The 19,690-nt window shown below is 43.6% G+C and overlaps 1 protein-coding gene across 5 annotated transcripts in view; it reads right to left on the bottom strand.

Annotated features, from left to right (window-relative positions):
• Positions 1–19,690, bottom strand: part of elmo1 (engulfment and cell motility 1 (ced-12 homolog, C. elegans)) — a 180,025-nt gene that overhangs the window by 136,267 nt on the left and 24,068 nt on the right. For 3 of the 5 annotated variants that reach the window (XM_045709172.1, XM_045709171.1, XM_014178477.2), the window contains exon 1: positions 9,108–9,400. The exons of 1 other annotated variant lie outside the window; for it this stretch is intronic. The gene's annotated coding sequence lies outside the window, so the exon portion shown is untranslated. 5 annotated transcript variants of the gene reach the window in all.

Here is a 19,690-nt window from a genome sequence, read left to right on the forward strand (position 1 = left end):
CTGCTACCCCTGTGCTTCACAGTTGGGATGGTGTTATTCGGCTTGCAAGCCTCCACCTTTTTCCTCCAAACATAATGATGGTCATTATGGCCAAACAGTTATATTTTTTGTTTCATCAGACCAGAGGACATTTCTCCAAAAATCATGATCTTTGTCCCCATGTGCAGTTGCAAACCGTAGTCTGGCTTTTTTCTGGCGGTTTTGGAGCCGTGGCTTCTTCCTTGCTGAGCGGCCTTTCAGGTTATGTCGATATAGGACTCGTTTTACTGTGAAATATGGATAGTTTTGTACAAGTTTCCTCCAGCATCTTCACAAGGTCCATTGCTGTTGTTCTGGGATTGATTTGCACTTTTCGAACCAAAGTACGTTCATCTCTAGGAGACAGAACACGTCTCCTTCCTGAGCGGTATGATGTCTGCGTTTTCCCATGGTGTTTATACTTGCGTACTATTGTTTGTACAGATGAACGTGGTACCTTCAGGCATTTGGAAATTGCTCCCAAGGATGAACCAGACTTGTGGGGGTCTACAATTTCTTTTTTGAGGTCTTGGCTGATTTCTTTTGATGTTCCCATGATGGCAAGCAAAGAGGCACCAAGTTTTAAGGTAGGCCTTGAAATACATCCACAACTCCATTTGACTCAAATTATGTCAATTAGCCTATCAGAAGCTTCTAAAGCAATGACATAATTTTCTGGAATTTTCCAAGCTGTTTAAAGGCACAGTCAACTTAGTGTATGTAAACTTCTGACCCACTGGAATTGTGATATAGTGAATTATAAGAGAAATAATCTGAATTATAAGTGAAATAATAATAGATGCCAAAACTATAGTTTGTTAACAAGAAATTTGTGGAGTGGTTGAAAAACGAGTTAATGACTCCGATCTAAGAGTATGTAAACTTCAACTGTGTTGTTGCTGTTGTTGTTGTTGTTGTCACTTAGAAATGTCCTTGTTTTTGAAAGAAAAGCTAAAAAAAAAAAAATCCATTAAAATAACATCAAATTAGGCCAGCATCCCGGAGTCGCCTCTTCACTGTTGACATTGAGACTGGTGAGTTCTTTGTTTCTGGCCATTTTGAGCCTGTAATCGAACCCACAAATCCTGATGCTCCAGATACTCAACTAGTCTAAAGAAGGCCAGTTTTATTGCTTCTTTCATCAGGACAACTGTTTTCAGGTGTGCTAACATAATTGCAAAAGGGTTTTCTAATGATTAATCAGCCTTTTAAAATGATAGACTTAGATTAGCTAGATTAGCTAACACAACATGCCATTGGAACACAGGAGTGATGGTTGCTGATAAGGGATGTCTGTACGCCTATGTAGATATTCCATTAAAAATCTGCCGTTTCCAGCTACAATAGTCATTTACAACATTAACAATGTCTGCACTGTATTTCTGATCAATTTTATGTTATTTTAATGGACTTTAAAAATCAAAAAATTCTTTCAAAACAAGGACATTTCTAAGTGACCCCAAACTTTTGAACGGTAGTGTACATATGAGATGAGTAATCCGAGATATGTAAACATTCTTAAAGTGCCATTATTAAAGTGCCTAGTTCCATTTATTAAAGTGGCCAATGATATCAAGTCTGTAGGTAGGCAGCCACCTCTCTGTGTTAGTGATGGCTGTTTAGCAGTCTGATGGCCTTGAGATAGAAGCTGTTTTTCCATCTCTCGGTCCCAGCTTTGATGCACCTGTAATGACCTCGCCTTCTGGATGGAAGCGGGGTGAACAGTTAGTGGTTCGGGTTGTTATTTTCCTTGATTATCTTTTTTTCTTCGTGTGACATCGGGTGCTGTAGGTGTCCTGGAGGGCAGGTAGTTTGCCCCCGGTGATACGTTGTGCAGACCGCACCACCCTATGGAGAGCCCTGCGGTTGTGGGTGGTGCAGTTGCCGTACCAAGCGGTGATACAGCCCGACAGGATGCTCTCAATTGTGCATCTGTAAAAGTTAGTGAGGGTTTTCGGTGACAAGCCACATTTTTTTCAGCCCCCTGAGGTTGAAGAAGGGCTGTTGTGCCTTCTTCACCACACTGTGTCCGTGGACCATTTCAGTTTGTCTGTGATGTGTACGCCCAGGAACTTAAAACGTTCCACCTTCTCCACTGCTGTCCTGTGTGTGTGTGTGTGTGTGTGTGTGTGTGTGTGTGTGTGTGTGTGTGTGTGTGTGCCTGTCTGTCATTGCCGACTGTCTTTAGCAAGCTGGGTGTGACTAAAAGAGATGCTCTTTGGTAGAGGGAATGAGCATGTTTTATTAATTGATGATTTCTCCACATGATTTCTCACAATGACGTTCAACTTTGAATTTGCTGCCTGTCACTCACTACACGTCCTGTTCCCTTTTGTTGCAGCTCTGCCACGTTTCCCTCCAGTGCCCTCCTCTCTTTCTGTTTCTCTTCCTCCTTAATTATTCATTGTTTGTCTGCCTGTGTCTACCACCCAGGGGGAACTCTGATAGGGGTATGTGGGCACAGTTTCACAGGGCAAAGAGAATAAATCTAACTTTCAATGAGCTCTTACGAGGGATTTTCCTGTGGGTTCTTCTGTGTGAATAAAAACGACAGTACTTAGACCTACTGTGTGTGTTTGTGTGAGACACTCCCTCATGGTGTAACAGGACACTGAAAGCATGGCTAGAGCGTGGCGTGTGTGAACTGGCTTGAAGCAAGTGCTTCAATGTGTCTCTTGCGTGTGTGATGGTGTCGTAATTGTAGCGGGTGTTTCATCATGTGTGTGTCTCTGTGTCACTCCATCTCTCTCTGTGTGTGTTTCCGTCTCGTAGGCAATGATAACTCACTGTGCCTGTCTCTGTGGCCTTTGTTTCTTACACAGACTACTACCTGTCTGTCTCAGCAGGCTACTACACTAACTAAGCAGGCTACTACTACTATTACTCTGTCTCAGCAGGCTACTACTACTACTACTACTAACTGTCTGTCTCAGCAGGTTACTACTACTACTACTAATATACTACTACTACTACTACACTAACTGTCTGTCTCAGCAGGTTACTACTACTACTACTACTACCTGTCTGTCTCAGCAGGCTACTACTACTACTACTACTACTACCTGTCTGTCTCAGCAGGTTACTACTACTACTACTACCTGTCTGTCTCAGCAGGCTACTACTACTACTACTACTACTACTAACTGTCTGTCTCAGCAGGTTACTACTACTACTACTACTACTACTACTACTACTACTACTACTACTACTACTACTACTAACTGTCTGTCTCAGCAGGTTACTACTACTACTACTACTAACTGTCTGTCTCAGCAGGCTACTACTACTACTACCTGTCTGTCTCAGCAGGTCCTACTACTACTACTACTACTACCACCTGTCTGTCTCAGCAGGTTACTACTACTACTACTACTACTACTACTACTACCACCACCTGTCTGTCTCAGCAGGTTACTACTACTACTACTACTACTACTACTACTACAACCTGTCTGTCTCAGCAGGCTACTACACTATCTAACTAAGCAGGCTACTACTACTATTACTACTACTCTGTCTCAGCAGGTTACTACAATTACATGAAGTTGATGCAAAGAATATTTGCAGTGTTGACCCTTCTTTTTCAGGACCTCTGCAATCCGCCCTGGCATGCTGTCAATTAACTTCTGGGTCACATCCTGACTGATGGCAGCCCATTCTTGCATAATCAATGCTTGGAGTTTGTCAGAATTTGTGGGTTTTTGTTTGTCCACCCTCCTCTTGAGGATTGACCACAAGTTCTCTATGGGATTAAGGTCTGGGGAGTTTCCTGGCCATTGACCCAAAATATCGATGTTTTGTTCCCCGAGCCACTTAGTTATCACTTTTGCCCTATGGCAAGGTGCTCTATCATGCTGGAAAAGGCATTGTTCGTCACCAAACTGTTCCTGGATGGTTGGGAGAAGTTGCTCTCGGAGGATGTGTTGGTACCATTCTTTATTCATGGCTGCGTTCTTAGGCAAAATTGTGAGTGAGCCCACTCCCTTGGCTGAGAAGCTACCCCACACATGAATGGTCTCAGGATGCTTTACTGTTGGCATGACACAGGATTGATGGTAGCGCTCACCTTGTCTTCTCCGGACAAGCTTTTTTCCGGGTGTCCCAAACAATCGGAAAGGGGATTCAGAGAAAATCACTTTACCCCAGTCCTCAGCAGTCCAATCCCCGTACCTTTAGCAGAATATCAGTCTGTCCCTGATGTTTTTCCTGGAGAGAAGTGGCTTCTTTGCTGCCCTTCTTGACACCAGGTCATCCTCCAAAAGTCTTCGCCTCACTGTGCGTGCAGATGCACTCACACACTACTACGACTACTGTCTCAGCAGGTTACTACATCTACTGCTACTGTCTCAGCAGACTACTACTACTACTACTACTACTACTGTCTCAACAGGATACTACTACTACAACTACTGTCTCAGCAGGATACTACATGTACTACTACTACTGTATCAGCAGGTTACTACATCTACTACTACTGTCTTAGCAGACTACTACTGTCTCAGCAGGTTACTACTACTACTACTACTACTACTACTACTACTGTCTCAGCAGGCTACTACTACTACTACTACTACTACTGTCTCAGCAGGCAACTACTACTATTACTACTACTGTCTCGGCAGGTAACTACTACTACTACTACTGTCTCAGCAGGTTACTACATCTACTGCTACTGTCTCAGCAGACTACTACTACTGTCTCAGCATGTAACTACTACTACTACTACTACTACTACTACTACTACTGTCTCAGCAGGTTACTACATCTACTGCTACTGTCTCAGCAGACTACTACTGTCTCAGCAGACTACTACTACTACTGTCTCAGCAGGTTACTACTACTACTACCTCAGCAGGTTACTACTACTACTACTACTACTACTGTATCAGCAGGTTACTACATCTACTGCTACTGTCTTAGCAGACTACTACTACCTCAGCAGGTTACTACTACTACTACTACTGCCTTAGCACTACTACTACTACTACTACTACTACTACTACTATTATATCAGCAGGTTACTACATCTACTGCTACTGTCTCAGCAGGTTACTACTACTACTGTCTCAGCAGGTTACTACTAGTACTACTACTACTACTACTACTATTATATCAGCAGGTTACTACATCTACTGCTACTGTCTCAGCAGGTTACTACTACTACTACTACTAGTCTCAGCAGGTTACTACTAGTACTACTACTACTACTACTGTCTCAGCAGGTTACTACTAGTACTACTACTACTACTACTACTGTCTCAGCAGGTTACTACTACTACTACTACCTTAGCAGGTTACTACTACTACTACTACTACTACTGTCTCAGCAGGCTACTACTACTACTACCTCAGCAGGTTACTACTACTACTACTACTACCTCAGCAGGCTACTACTACTACTACTACTACTACTACTACTACTGTCTCAGCAGGTTACTACTACTACTACTACTACTACTACTACTACTACTACTACTACTACTGTCTCAGCAGGTTACTACTACTACTACTACTACTGTCTCAGCAGGTAACTACTACTACTACTACCACCACCTCAGCAGGTAACTACTACTACTACCACCTCAGCAGGTAACTACTACTACTGTCTCAGCAGGTAACTGCTACTACTACTACTACTACTACTGTCTCAGCAGGTAACTGCTACTACTACTACTGCTATTACTACTACTACTGTCTCAGCAGGTAACAACTACTACTACTACTACTACTGTCTCAGCAGGTAACTACTACTACTACTACCACCTCAGCAGGTAACTACTACTACTACTACTGTCTCTGCAGGTAACTACTACTACTACTACTACTACTGTCTCAGCAGGTAACTACTACTACTACCACCTCAGCAGGTTACTACTACTACTACTGTCTCAACAGGTTACTACTACCACTACTACTACTACTACTACTACTACTACTACTGTCTCAGCAGGTTTCTACTACTATTACTACTACTACCTCAGCAGGTTTACTACTATTATTACTACTACTACCTCAGCAGGTTTCTACTACTACTACTACCACCTCAGCAGGTTTCTACTACTACCACCTCAGCAGGTTTCTACTACTACTACTACTACTACTACACCACCTCAGCAGGTTTACTACTATTATTACTACTACTACCTCAGCAGGTTTCTACTACTACTACTACCACCTCAGCAGGTTTCTACTACTACCACCTCAGCAGGTTTCTACTACTACTACTACTACTACTACTACTACTACTACTACTACTACTACTACTACTACTACAGCAGGTTTCTACTACTACTACCACCTCATCAGGTTTCTACTACTACTACAGCAGGTTTCTACTACTACCACCACCTCAGCAGGTTTCTACTACTACTACTACTACTACCACCTTAGCAGGTTACTACTACTACTACTGTCTCAGCAGGTTACTACATCTACTACTACTGTCTCAGCAGGCTACTACTACTACTACTGTCTCAGCAGGCTACTACTACTACTACTGTCTCAGCAGGTTACTACTACTACTACCCACCTCAGCAGGTAACTACTACTACTGTCTCAGCAGGTAACTACTACTACTGTCTCAGCAGGTAACTGCTACTACTGTCTCAGCAGGTAACTGCTACTACTACTACTACTACTACTACTGTCTCAGCAGGTAACTACTACTACTACTACTACTACTGTCTCAGCAGGTAACTACTACTACTGTCTCAGCAGGTAACTACTACTACTGTCTCAGCAGGTAACTACTACTACTACTACTACTACTACTACTACTACTACTACTACTACTACTACTACTACTGTCTCAGCAGGTAATACTACTACTACTACTACTGTCTCAGCAGGTAACTACTACTACTACTACTACTGTCTCAGCAGGTAACTACTACTACTACTACTACTGTCTCAGCAGGTAACTACTACTACTGTCTCAGCAGGTAACTACTACTACTGTCTCAGCAGGTAACTACTACTACTGTCTCAGCAGGTAACTACTACTACTACTACTACTAGTCTCAGCAGGTAACTACTACTACTACTACCTCAGCAGGTTACTACTACTACTACTGTCTCAACAGGTTACTACTACTACTACTACCTCAGCAGGTTACTACTACTACTACTGTCTCAACAGGTTACTACTACTACTACCTCAACAGGTTACTACCACCACTACTACTACTGTCTCAGCAGGTTTCTACTACTACTGTCTCAGCAGGTTTCTACCACCACTACTACCACCACCACCTCAGCAGGTTTCTACTACTACTACTACTACTGTCTCAGCAGGTTTCTACTACTACTACCACCACCACCTCAGCAGGTTTACTACTATTATTACTACCACCTCAGCAGGTTTCTACTACTACTACTACTACTACCACCCCTCAGCAGGTTTCTACTACTACTACCTCAGCAGGTTTCTACTACTACTACTACTACTACCACCTCAGCAGGTTTCTACTACTACTACCACTACTACCACCTCAGCAGGTTTCTACTACTACTACTACTACTACCACCTCAGCAGGTTTCTACTACTACTACCACCTCAGCAGGTTTCTACTACTACTACCACCACCTCAGCAGGTTTCTACTACTACTACCACCTCAGCAGGTTTCTACTACTACTACCACCTCAGCAGGTTTCTACTACTACTACCACCTCAGCAGGTTTCTACTACTACTACTACTACTACTACTACAACAACACTGTCTCAGCAGACTACTACTACACTGTCTCAGCAGGTTGCTACAGTACTACAACTACTAGTAACTGTCTCTGTCAACAGGCCGCTTTGTTTCACAAACATGCCCTTGTTTCTGGTGCAGAAAGCAGGATATCCTGTCAGTAGTCTGTGCCAAAGGGCCGACAACAGCTCTCACAGCACTGTATTAACTCAGCCGAGGCACACAATACGCCTGCTGAGGGGACAGTAATTCTCTAAACTTTGTGTATTTATGAACTGTACCATCGTGGAAGCAGTGTTGATATGTGTGAAACGGAGCGATGCATGCTGCAGGGTGATATTTGGGATGCAAATATTACCCTATTCCCTCTATACTGCCCATACGGCTCTGGTCAAAGGTAGTGCACTATGTAGGGAATAGGGTGCAATTTGGTAGGGAATAGGGTGCCATGTGGTAGGGAATAGGGTACCATGTGGTAGGGAATAGGGTGCCATTTGGTAGGGAATAGGGTGCCATTTGGTAGGGAATAGGGTGCCATTTGGTAGGGAATAGGGTGCCATTTGGTAGGGAATAGGGTGCCATTTGGTAGGGAATAGGGTGCCATTTGGTAGGGAATAGGGTGCTATTTGGGATGCAGACAAGGTCTTACAAGTCTGGGGGGGTAGTGTAATAAAAACAGTGACCCCAAGCTGTGAAACCAAAGGGGTTCACCAATAACAAAGTGAGTCAGCAACAATATACATTTCCTTGTCACCATCCTGAATAAAATAAATGAGTCATAGAAAACGTCTGTGTTAATCCAAAGGTGTGACTAAACAACTATAACAGCCAAATCCATATCTAATGAGCTGCACAGCCAATGCTTTTATTTCGATTTCTGTCTGTTATGTAGTTGTCTAAAAATGAATTGTTTTTTCAAAACTATTTTCAATAAACATTTATTGAATTCCAACAGTATGAGGTCTGTCATCCTTTAGGTGGTGTAACTCCATCCCACTCATTTTCCTCACAATTAAATCCCCCTGTGCAGAGATTATAATAACAATCTATTTCATAGATGACCTGTCAGGGGAAACCAAACTGGTAAACTCCTGGGTACACTGGCTGTCCTGGTATTGTGATTTATAATAATTATAATTCTGTAGTCGGAATAGGCTCAGTGCCCAGGGGGGTTAAACTCATGGGTACAGAATGGCTGTCCTGGTATTGTGATTTATAATTATTATAATTCTGTAGTCTGAATAGGCTCAGTGCCCAGCGGTGTTAGAGGGCACAGGGGGTGAGGAGGGCAGAGGAGGAGGGCCCTAAAATGAGGGCCACACCCTTCGGCCCAACACACCCTACTCCAGCCTGAGTAGCGAGTACACAACAAGAAGAGAAGACCGGGGACTCACCCGGAAACCTTGACGACAAGCAGGTAGCGAGTTCAACCCGCGGGTCCAACACGTCTTCCAACAAGTCTTCTTTCAAATCCACAACAAAACTAAGCAAAATCTCCACTAACACTAGCTAGCCACAAATACAATAAGCATCCTTCGAGGTTCAGCAGTCACAAGAACAAGGGTTTCAAACTAAACTTCACAGTGCCTCTCCTTGGGCACAGAGACAGAAAAAAGCAAAAGAGAGAGAGGTTAACAGAAGGAGGAAGTAGGCGTTTGTCTAGAGAAGAGGAAACAGGTCTGTAGCAAAATAGAACGGTGAAAAAAAGCGGAAAAATTAAAAGATGAGACAACCGTTGGAGAAACAGACTATACGCCTTGCTCACAGGAAGTTACCTCAACCTGAAAAACATTGTGTCACACAGCTATACTCTACTACTACATGTACTGGTCAGCATTCAGCTGGGTACAACAGTCGGGGAACGTTCAGATAGAAAATACATTATTTAGAATAAACATGCCTCTCTAATACGTACAATAAGGAATCACGCCAGCTCTATTCATGTCATTTCTATCTGGAACATTCCACAGTGTTTGCCTACTGAACATTACCCTGGTGTGGTGTCAACATAGTCTAGTCAGAGCTCTGAGCAGAGGGAGCCATGTTCCATTACCACTAGGGTTTCGTCCCAAACGGCATCCTATTCCCTATGTAGTGCGCTACTTTTGACAAGGGCCCATCTCTAGTGCATCAGTAAGGAGGAATGCACTAGATAGAGAATAGGGTGTCATTTGGGACATAACCAAGCTCTCACTTCCACCTCTGGCTGCCCTATTGTCTCACTGATGCCATAGACTATAAGCACAACTCGCACGGTGGTGGGAGAATGAGCCAAAACCTGACAGGATCTTAACATTACAGCCTCATTGAACTAAGCGTTGGGACTGACGTCTTAGTTGGGAAGTGTCAGTGAAGCTTGACCAGACCTGGGTTCAAATGGTATTTTAAATCTTTACAAATACTTTGAGCATTTGATTGTCTACCTGGAACGTTATCATGGTGGGGTTTGCACTTTCGGGACTATTCCTTTGGTTCCATTGTGCCAGGCAAGCTCAATCAAGAGCAGATACAGTATTTGAAAGAAGACGAATGCTACTTGAACCCAGGTCTGGTGCTTACAGCTGCTTCACTGCACCCATTACAAGTGTCGGGGGCTGACGTCTTAGTTGGCCAGTGTCAGTGTGTGAAGTCTGACACACAGCATATGTTTAACCCACCGTAGGGTTAGTGAGGCCCCAACTCCCTCGAGTCCCTACTCATCTCTACCACAAAGCCAAATACTGTAGTAGTCTGTTTTCTAGCAGATTTTTACCTGGGATCAGATTCAAAGCTAACTCATCTGGCTCTCTGATTATCTGAGCTGTCAAGGCCACAGAGACCAGAGACACAGAGACACAGAGAGAGAGGTGGAGAAAGTGATGGAGAGAGAAAGAGCGAAAGAGAGAATGGCGGAAGAGAGAGAGATTGAGGATGAGGGAGGTAGGTCAACAAGGCCTCAGAGACTAAGCAGAAAGAGAGATGGAGGAAGGGAGAGAAAGAAAGAGAAGAGGAGGCAGGTAGGTCAACAGAGCAAATGAGCTCAGCCGTTTCACATAATGTGTTTCATAAGACATCTAACATTTCACCACAATCTCTCCTTTCACAGCATTTAACACGACCACCTGTTTGACATTTACAATTGTTATTATACAATTGTCCCAGACAGAACAGATCATAGGTTGTCAGACAGGTACATATATCCCAGCTAACAAATGTTGGTTCCCAGAACATTGTGGCAGCGTTATATGTAAAACGTTAATACGTTAAAGAGAATATATAAGGGAAAGTCGCAGGAACATTCTGTGTTAGCTGGGATTTCACTACACCTTATTGGGTCATTTGTGTTTCAGCAGTTGGGGCCTACATTCAGTGCAATCCCGTGCGAGGGGGAAATCTTCTGCTATGCTAATTGACAAGACTGAGCGGTCGCGATTCACATACCGTGTAGCTACACAATTCTAGATACCACAAAACCAGAGGAGTTGCTGTCATAACATATGTTTTAGCAGGCTAACTCATTTAAAGAGCTGGAAGATCTCACTGGAGCATTTGGGTATGGAAAGCTACTCTTCTCTCAGGGTGTAGCCAGGGCTGCACACAGCAACACAGAGCCAAACTATTTTCTAAGTACACCAGCACTACTTCATCACTCCCCAAAGTACTTTTCCACACGACAGTTCTAAAAACGGCCTGCTCCCTCCTCCAGCCCTGCTCACCACAGAGCTATTGCAGAGCACTAGTTAGCCGCCGTCTCCATGGAGATGAGCCGATTATGCTAAGGAAACCAATTAGCCTACAGCAATGTACTGTACTGTTCTGTTCCTCCCAAAACTCTCCCGAGCAGAAGCCTTGGGGGGGCCTGGGAGAATAGGGGGGACTCCCCCCTCAGAAGAGTCCTTGACAGGGAAGGAATGTCACACGGTTAGGGATGCTCTGTGGGAAGATGATAAAAAAGTAACTGTGCTTCCAGAGTGGAAACACGCCCACACAACAAAAGTTCTCTAACTGCAAATACCAAGCAGCACACATAACACGGGCTTTACTAGCTAGTATGTTGTCTGTTAAAATAATACAATGGTAGCTAGTAGCTAGTAGCTGAGGGTGTTTTTGTTTAAAGAATGAGATGTGATATGATGCATCTCCCATTGGAACTCTCCCAGCCTACACATAGGCATCAGTTACCCAATCACAACATTGTTTTGGTCTATGATGAGTGTTAAATGTCAGCGTATCCTTCCGGTGTAGTTATAGTCAATCCATAACGGGGCCTCCTAACACAACATTTTATGCTCTATAATCCAACTGCTAAATCAGTGCATTTAGAGGGCTCCCGAGAGAGGCGCAGCGGTCTATGGAACTGCATCTCAGTACTAGAGGCAGCACTACAGACCCTGGTTCGATTCCAGGCTGTTATTGGGAGTCCCACAGTTGGCCCAGCGTTGTCCGGGTTAGGGGAATTCGGGGTAGGCTGTCATTGTAAATAAGAATTAGTTTAACTGACTTGCCTAGTTAAATAAAAGGTTAAATAAATGCAAAAAATTTAAAAGAGGTTGCATCCCAAACAGCACCCTATTCCCTAAGCACCCTATTCCCTACACAGTGCTCTACGGACCCTGTTCAAAAGTAGTGCACTAAATAGGAAATAAGGTGCAATTTGGGACACATTTAGAGCCTGTAGTGTACACCAACTGAAACAGACATTACATAAGATGATGTCACAGGTTGTCTCTCTAAGCAGAACATAAATGTGCAGTGTTCAAACCCAGATCCCTTTAGATTTAAAAATAATATGCCATCTCTGATTACATAAGGCAATATCTCTCAACAGGGATGTCAGGGCTATGAGCTTTAAACATAACAGTGGAGCTCAATTAGGAGTTTGTAGACTGAAAGGCCTTCCTGCTGCCAGACAGTCACAGAGGATGATGAACTGATGGAGAGAGTGTTAGAGGACAGGGAAAGAGAGAGGGGGGCGTAGGGAGATGGGGAGAGAGAGAAATAAAGAGAGAGGGGGAGATATAGGGAGAGAGTGGGTGTAGGGATAGAGAGAGATAGTTTATTTATTTTCCCTTTTGTACTTTAACTATTTGCACATCGTTAAAATACTGTACAGTATATAGACATAATGACATTTGAAATGTGTCTATTCTTCTGAAACTTGAGAGTAATGTTTGCTGTTCACTTTTGATTGTTTATTTCACTTTTGTTTATTATCTAGTTCACTTGCTTTGGCAACGTAAACATATGTTTCCCATGCCAATAAAGCCCTTTGAAATGAAATCGAATTGGGGGGGGCAGAGCGAGAGCAGGAGACAGACAGGACTCACAGGCTTCAGTGAGTCACTCTGACTGTGTGACCTTCTGCTGCAGGGCTCATCAGCTCAGCAGGCAACACAAACCAGGTCTCTCTCACACACGCACAGACACACACTTTACAGTAGAATATTTTTACTACTGATTTTGATTACTGCATTGTTGGAAAAGAGCGTGAAAGAAAGGCATTTCACTGTACTTGTGCACGTGACAATAACACTTAAAACTCAGACACAAACACTGTGGGCAGAAGGCCAATCAGAACAGCCAGCAAGGGGGTTAACTTAAGACACAGCCAAAGCACAAATTTGTGTGCGCGTGTGAAAGAGTGAAAATCAAGTGTCTTGAATAGGGCTGTTGCGGTGACCGCATTACCGCCCCACACCGGCGGTCACGAGTCATGAAGGCAGTCAAATTCCACGTAGTCACGGTAATTAGGCTTCTCCAAGCTCTGATGCTGCTCATGGTCATTAGTAGCCTACCAAACTTGCTAACTGCCTGGTACTCAGCACTCTATTGTCCCTCTAATCACTCTGACATCAATGCAAATGTAATTGAAAAGTCTAATCAAATACTTCATGAGAGCCCATGAGCTCATGTTGCGTAACATTTCTATAGGCTATGCAATTGTGTGAGAAAACAGAGTGATGGCCTCTACTAAAAAAAGGAGGATCCCATCAGCTTCCTATAGGCTAGGCCTACTATATTTATTTCTCAACTTTCCTAATATTAACCTGTTGGTGCTAGGGGGCAGTATTTTCACGGCTGGATAAAAAAAACGTTCCCGATTTAATCTGGTTACTAATCCTACCCAGTAACTAGAATATGCATATACTTATTATATATGGATAGAAAACACCCTAAAGTTTCTAAAACTGTTTGAATGGTGTCTGAGTATAACAGAACTCATTTGGCAGGCAAAACCCTGAGACATTTTCTGACAGGAAGTGGATACCTGATGTGTTGAATTACCTTTAAGCCTATGCCATTGAAACACACAGGGGCTGATTAATGTTTTGGCACTTCCTATTGCTTCCACTAGATGTCACCAGCCTTTACAAAGTGTTTTCAGTCTTCTACTTTGAGATCTGACCGAACAAGAGCCTTGGAACGGTGATGGCCGATTAGACTCTGGCGCGAGGTCATGTTGGGTACCCTCGTTCCAATACGTTTTAAAAGAGAATGCATTCGTCCACCTTGAATATTATTCATGTTCTGGTTAAAAAGGCACTAATGATTTATGCTATACAACGTTTGACATGTTTGAACGAACGTAAATATATTTTTTCCCCTCGTTCATGAAGTGAAGTCCGGCGGGCTTAGATCATGTGCTAACAACACGGAGCTTTTTGGACATAAATGATGAGCTTTTTTGAACAAAACTACATTCGTTATGGACCTGGGATTCCTGGAAGTGACATCTGATGAAGAGAATCAAAGGTAATGGATTATTTACATAGTATTTTCGATCTCTCCAACATGGCCGTTTGTCTGTATCGCAAAGCGTATTTTTCTGGGCGCAGTGCTCAGATTATTGCAAAGTGTGATTTCCCAGTAAGGTTATTTTTAAATCTGGCAAGTCGATTGCGTTCAAGAGATGTAAATCTATAATTCTTTAAATGACAATATAATATTTTACCAATGTTTTCTAATTTTAATTATTTAATTTGTGGTGCTGACTTGACTGCCGGTTATTGAAGGGAAATGATTTCCTGAACATCAACGCCATAGTAAAACGCTGTTTTTGGATATAAATATGAACTTGATAGAACTAAAAATGCATGCATTGTCTAACATAATGTCCTAGGAGTGTCATCTGATGGAGATTGTCAAAGGTTAGTGCATCATTTTAGCTGGTTTTATGGTTTTGGTGACGCCTGTCTTTGAATTGACAAAACATTACACACAGCTATTGTCAATGTACTCTCCTAACATAATCTAACTTTATGCTTTCGCCGTAAAACCTTTTTGAAATCGTACAACGTGGTTAGATTAAGGAGATGTTTATCTTTCAAAGGGTGTAAGATAGTTGTATGTTTGAAAAATTTGAATTTTGACATTTATTTGGTTTCAAATTTGCCGCTCTTGAAATGCACCTGCTGTTGATAGGGTGCACCACGGGTGGCACGCTAGCGTCCCACATAGCCCCAAGAGGTTAAGCTGATTGCTTATATTTACAACTGGATTATTGCCTACCTGGCTGACAGGTAAATGAATCACGGTAAAACGGTCCTCCTGTCACGCCCTGACCTGAGAGCTTTTTTTATGTCTCTATTTAGGTTTGGTCAGGGTGTGATTTGGGTGGGCATTCTATGTCCTTTTTTCTATGCTTTGTATTTCTTTGTTTTGGCCTGGTATGGCTCTCAATCATGGACAGCTGTACATCGTTGTCGCTGATTGGGAGTCATACTTAGGCAGCCTGTTTTCCTTTGGGGTTTGTGGGTGGTTAATTTCTGTTTAGTGTTTTGTTATACCTGACAGAACTGTTTGGCTGTCATTTTCTTGTTTTGTTCAAAGTGTCTCGATTAAAATTAAATATGAGCACTCAACACGCTGCGCCTTGGTCTGCTTCTTTAGACAGCCGTTACACCTCAATCAGCTTTTTAAGTGCATAGATGACATGTATTTTTCCCCGCTGCCCCTTTCAAGACAGGTGCATGATAATGGTCCATTCTAAATCAAAACAAATGTCACACATACTGTATATTATTTAGTATTAAGTAAAGACAATATTAAATCAAGAATGGTCTGATGGGTGAAAATATTAGCCTATCACTTGTGAATGATATAAACTCAGAAAAAAACCAAACGTCCCCTTTTCAGGACAATGTCTTTCAAAGATAATTACTAGAAATCCAAATAACTTCACAGATCTTCATTGTAAAGGGTTTAAACACCGTTTCCCATGCTTGTTCAATGAACCATGAACAATTAACGACTGTTCCACAGGTGCATGTTCATTAAGACACTAACAGCTTACAGACGGTAGGCAATTAAGGTCACAGTTATGAAAACTTAGAACACTAAAGAGGCCTTTCTACTGACTCTGAAAAACACCAAAAGAAAGATGCCCAGGGTCCCTGCTCATCTGTGTGAACATGCCTTAGGCATGCTGCAAGGAGGCGCATGAGGACTGCAGATGTGGCTAGGGCAATAAATTGCAATGTCCGTACTGTGAGACGCCTAAGACAGTGCTAAAGGGAGACAGGACGGACAGCTGATCATCCTCGCAGTGGCAGATCACGTGTAACAACACCTGCACAAGATCGGCACATCCGAACATCACACCTGCGGGACAGGTACAGGATGGCAACAACAACTGCTGAGTTACACCAGGAACGCACAATCCCTCCATCAGTGCTCAGACTGCCCACAATAGGCTGAGAGAGGCTGGACAGAGGGCTTGTAGGCCTGTTGTAAGGCAGGTCCTCACCAGACATCACCGGTAACAACGTTGCCTATGGGCACAAACCCACCATCGCTGGACCAGACAGGACTGGCAAGAATTGCTCTTCACTGACGAGTCGCGGTTTTGTCTCACCAGGGGTGATGGTCGGATTTGCGTTTATCGTCGAAGGAATGAGCGTTACACCAAGGCCTGTACTCTGGAGCGGGATTTATTTGGAGGTGGAGGGTCCGTCATGGTCTGGGGCGGTGTGTCACAGCATCATCGCACTGAGCTTGTTGTCATTGCAGGCAATCTCAACGCTGTGCTTTACAAGAAAGACATCCTCCTCCCTCGTGGTACCCTTCCTGCAGGCTCATCCTGACATGACCCTCCAGCATGACAATGCCACCAGCCATACTGCTCGTTCTCTGCGTGATTTCCTGCAAGACAGGAATGTCAGTGTTCTGCCATGGCCAGCGAAGAGCCCAGATCTCAATGCCATTGAGCACGTCTGGGACCTGTTGGATCGGAGGGTGAAGGCTAGGGCCATTCCCCCCAGAAATGTCGAGAACTTGCAGGTGCCTTGGTGGAAGAGTGGGGTAACATCTCACAGCAAGAACTGGAAAATCTGGTGCAGTCCATGAGGGGGAGATGCACTGCAGTACTGTTACTTTTGACCCCCCCCCCCCCTTTGTTCATGGACACATTATTCAATTTTTATTAGTCACATGACTGTGGAACTTGTTCCATTTATGTCTCAGTTGTTGAATCTTATGTTCATACAAATATTTACACGTTAAGTTTGCTGAAAATAAACGCAGTTGACAGTGAGATGACGTTTCTTTTTTGCTGAGTTTATTACCACTTGTGAATGATACCAAGCATAAGAAAGCCATTTTTTGTGACTTTTTCAAATCATAGTTGCACACCCCATGTAGCCTAGCCCATAGGCCTATATGTTTTTATAAGGTTTGTATCACAACTAAAGTGGCCAAAAAACTTCTTAAAATTAAGCACATTAATCCGCTTTACAAGAGGTTTAGAGTCTAACTGGCATACATAAGCAGCGCGTGAGTTTCAAGTTTGGGGAAGATAATTCACCATAGAAATGCACCTTTATAGTAAAAGGATTACGTTCATAATCGCATTTGCAGTCACTTTTGATAATGTTATTTTCAAGCTAATGGAACATTCACGCTTATAGCCTGCTACCATGTGCGCATTGCTGCGCTTATAATGTGAAGAAACAGCCTAATAGTTTATACATTTTTAAGCTAAACGTTCTGATCTGTTGTGTCAGCCACATTGCGTACATTTTTTTGTTTTTTTATGCTAGTGGTTGAATTAATTTGCGATCTATTGCATCCCACTTTTTATTTATTTCTTGCACAGAATAGGTCGACTTTTGTACTATGGGGGACAGTAGATTGACATAGGCTTGTGCTTTTGCTATTCGTTAGGCCTACTTATCTTGTTGGCTGACGAAAAGTGAATGTGGACAATTTTTCCAATATCTTCAATATGCACCTCGGAATTGGATAAGGACGCGCACAGTTGCATCCCCGATGTGTCTGTCTTCAATTGTAGCCTGTGAGAAAGATCCGATCATGTGATGGAGAGCGCACAGCACTCAGGGAGAAAGGCACAACAAAGGCATGGATTTTTTTAGGGTGCATTACGGCCACAAACGGGATGCCGCCGTGGAATTCTAGGCATTATCAAGTGCTTGTCAAATCGTGAATGAGAGACTAATGAAGTGTGTACAGCCTGCGCAAAAAACAGAGCAGAGCTCATGCCTTTCAAGCAACTTTTTTCAAATCATTAGGAGTCGTATCATGCACACTTAAAATGTATTAAAAATCTAAACATATGGCCCAACGTTTGTAGAACAACTAAAGTTACATTAATAACTCTAATCTTGTCTGCTAAATGAACTAGTGTAGCCCACAGCCATTTGGCATACCCACATCAGGATCTAACATAAGGACAACTCAGCGTATGCTGTTCTGTTCTTCTGAAATAGACTACATTTTCTTCATATCATGCTTCTTTAGACCTGTCTAAAATAAATAATGGATTTATTGTGAAGGTGTAGGCTATATAACATGGATTTATTATACACTGCTCAAAAAAATAAAGGGAACACTTAAACAACACAATGTAACTCCAAGTCAATCACACTTCTGTGAAATCAAATTGTCCACTTAGGAAGCAACACTGATTGACAATACATTTCACATGCTGTTGTGCCAATGGAATAGACAACAGGTGGAAATTATAGGCAATTAGCAAGACACCCCCAATAAAGGAGTGGTTCTGCAGGTGGTGACCACAGACCACTTCTCAGTTCCTATGCTTCCTGGCTGATGTTTTGGTCACTTTTGAATGCTGGCGGTGCTTTCACTCTAGTGGTAGCATGAGACGGAGTCTACAACCCACACAAGTGGCTCAGGTAGTGCAGCTCATCCAGGATGGCACATCAATGCGAGCTGTGGCAAGAAGGTTTGCTGTGTCTGTCAGCGTAGGGTCCAGAGCATGGAGGCGCTACCAGGAGACAGGCCAGTACATCAGGAGACGTGGAGGAGGCTGTAGGAGGGCAACAACCCAGCAGCAGGACCGCTACCTCCGCCTTTGTGCAAGGAGGAGCACTGCCAGAGCCCTGCAAAATGACCTCCAGCAGGCCACAAATGTGCATGTGTCTGCTCAAACGGTCAGAAACAGACTCCATGAGGGTGGTATGAGGGCCCGACGTCCACAGGTGGGGGTTGTGCTTACAGCCCAACACCGTGCAGGACGTTTGGCATTTGCCAGAGAACACCAAGATTGGCAAATTCGCCACTGGCGCCCTGTGCTCTTCACAGATGAAAGCAGGTTCACACTGAGCACGTGACAGACGTGACAGAGTCTGGAGACGCCGTGGAGAACGTTCTGCTGCAACATCCTCCAGCATGACCGGTTTGGCGGTGGGTCAGTCATGGTGTGGGGTGGCATTTCTTTGGGGGGCCGCACAGCCCTTCATGTGGCTGGAGTGTGTCAGCAGTTCCTGCAAGAGGAAGGCATTGATGCTATGGACTGGCGCGCCCGTTCCCCAGACCTGAATCCAATTGAGCACATCTGGGACATCATGTCTCGCTCCATCCACCAACGCCACGTTGCACCACAGACTGTCCAGGAGTTGGCGGATGCTTTAGTCCAGGTCTGGGAGGAGATCCCTCAGGAGACCATCCGCCACCTCATCAGGAGCATGCCCAGGCGTTGTAGGGAGGTCATACAGGCACGTGGAGGCCACACACACAC

The sequence above is a fragment of the Salmo salar genome, chromosome ssa27 (genome assembly GCF_905237065.1).
Source record: "Salmo salar chromosome ssa27, Ssal_v3.1, whole genome shotgun sequence".
Taxonomy (NCBI): Eukaryota; Metazoa; Chordata; class Actinopteri; order Salmoniformes; family Salmonidae; genus Salmo; species Salmo salar.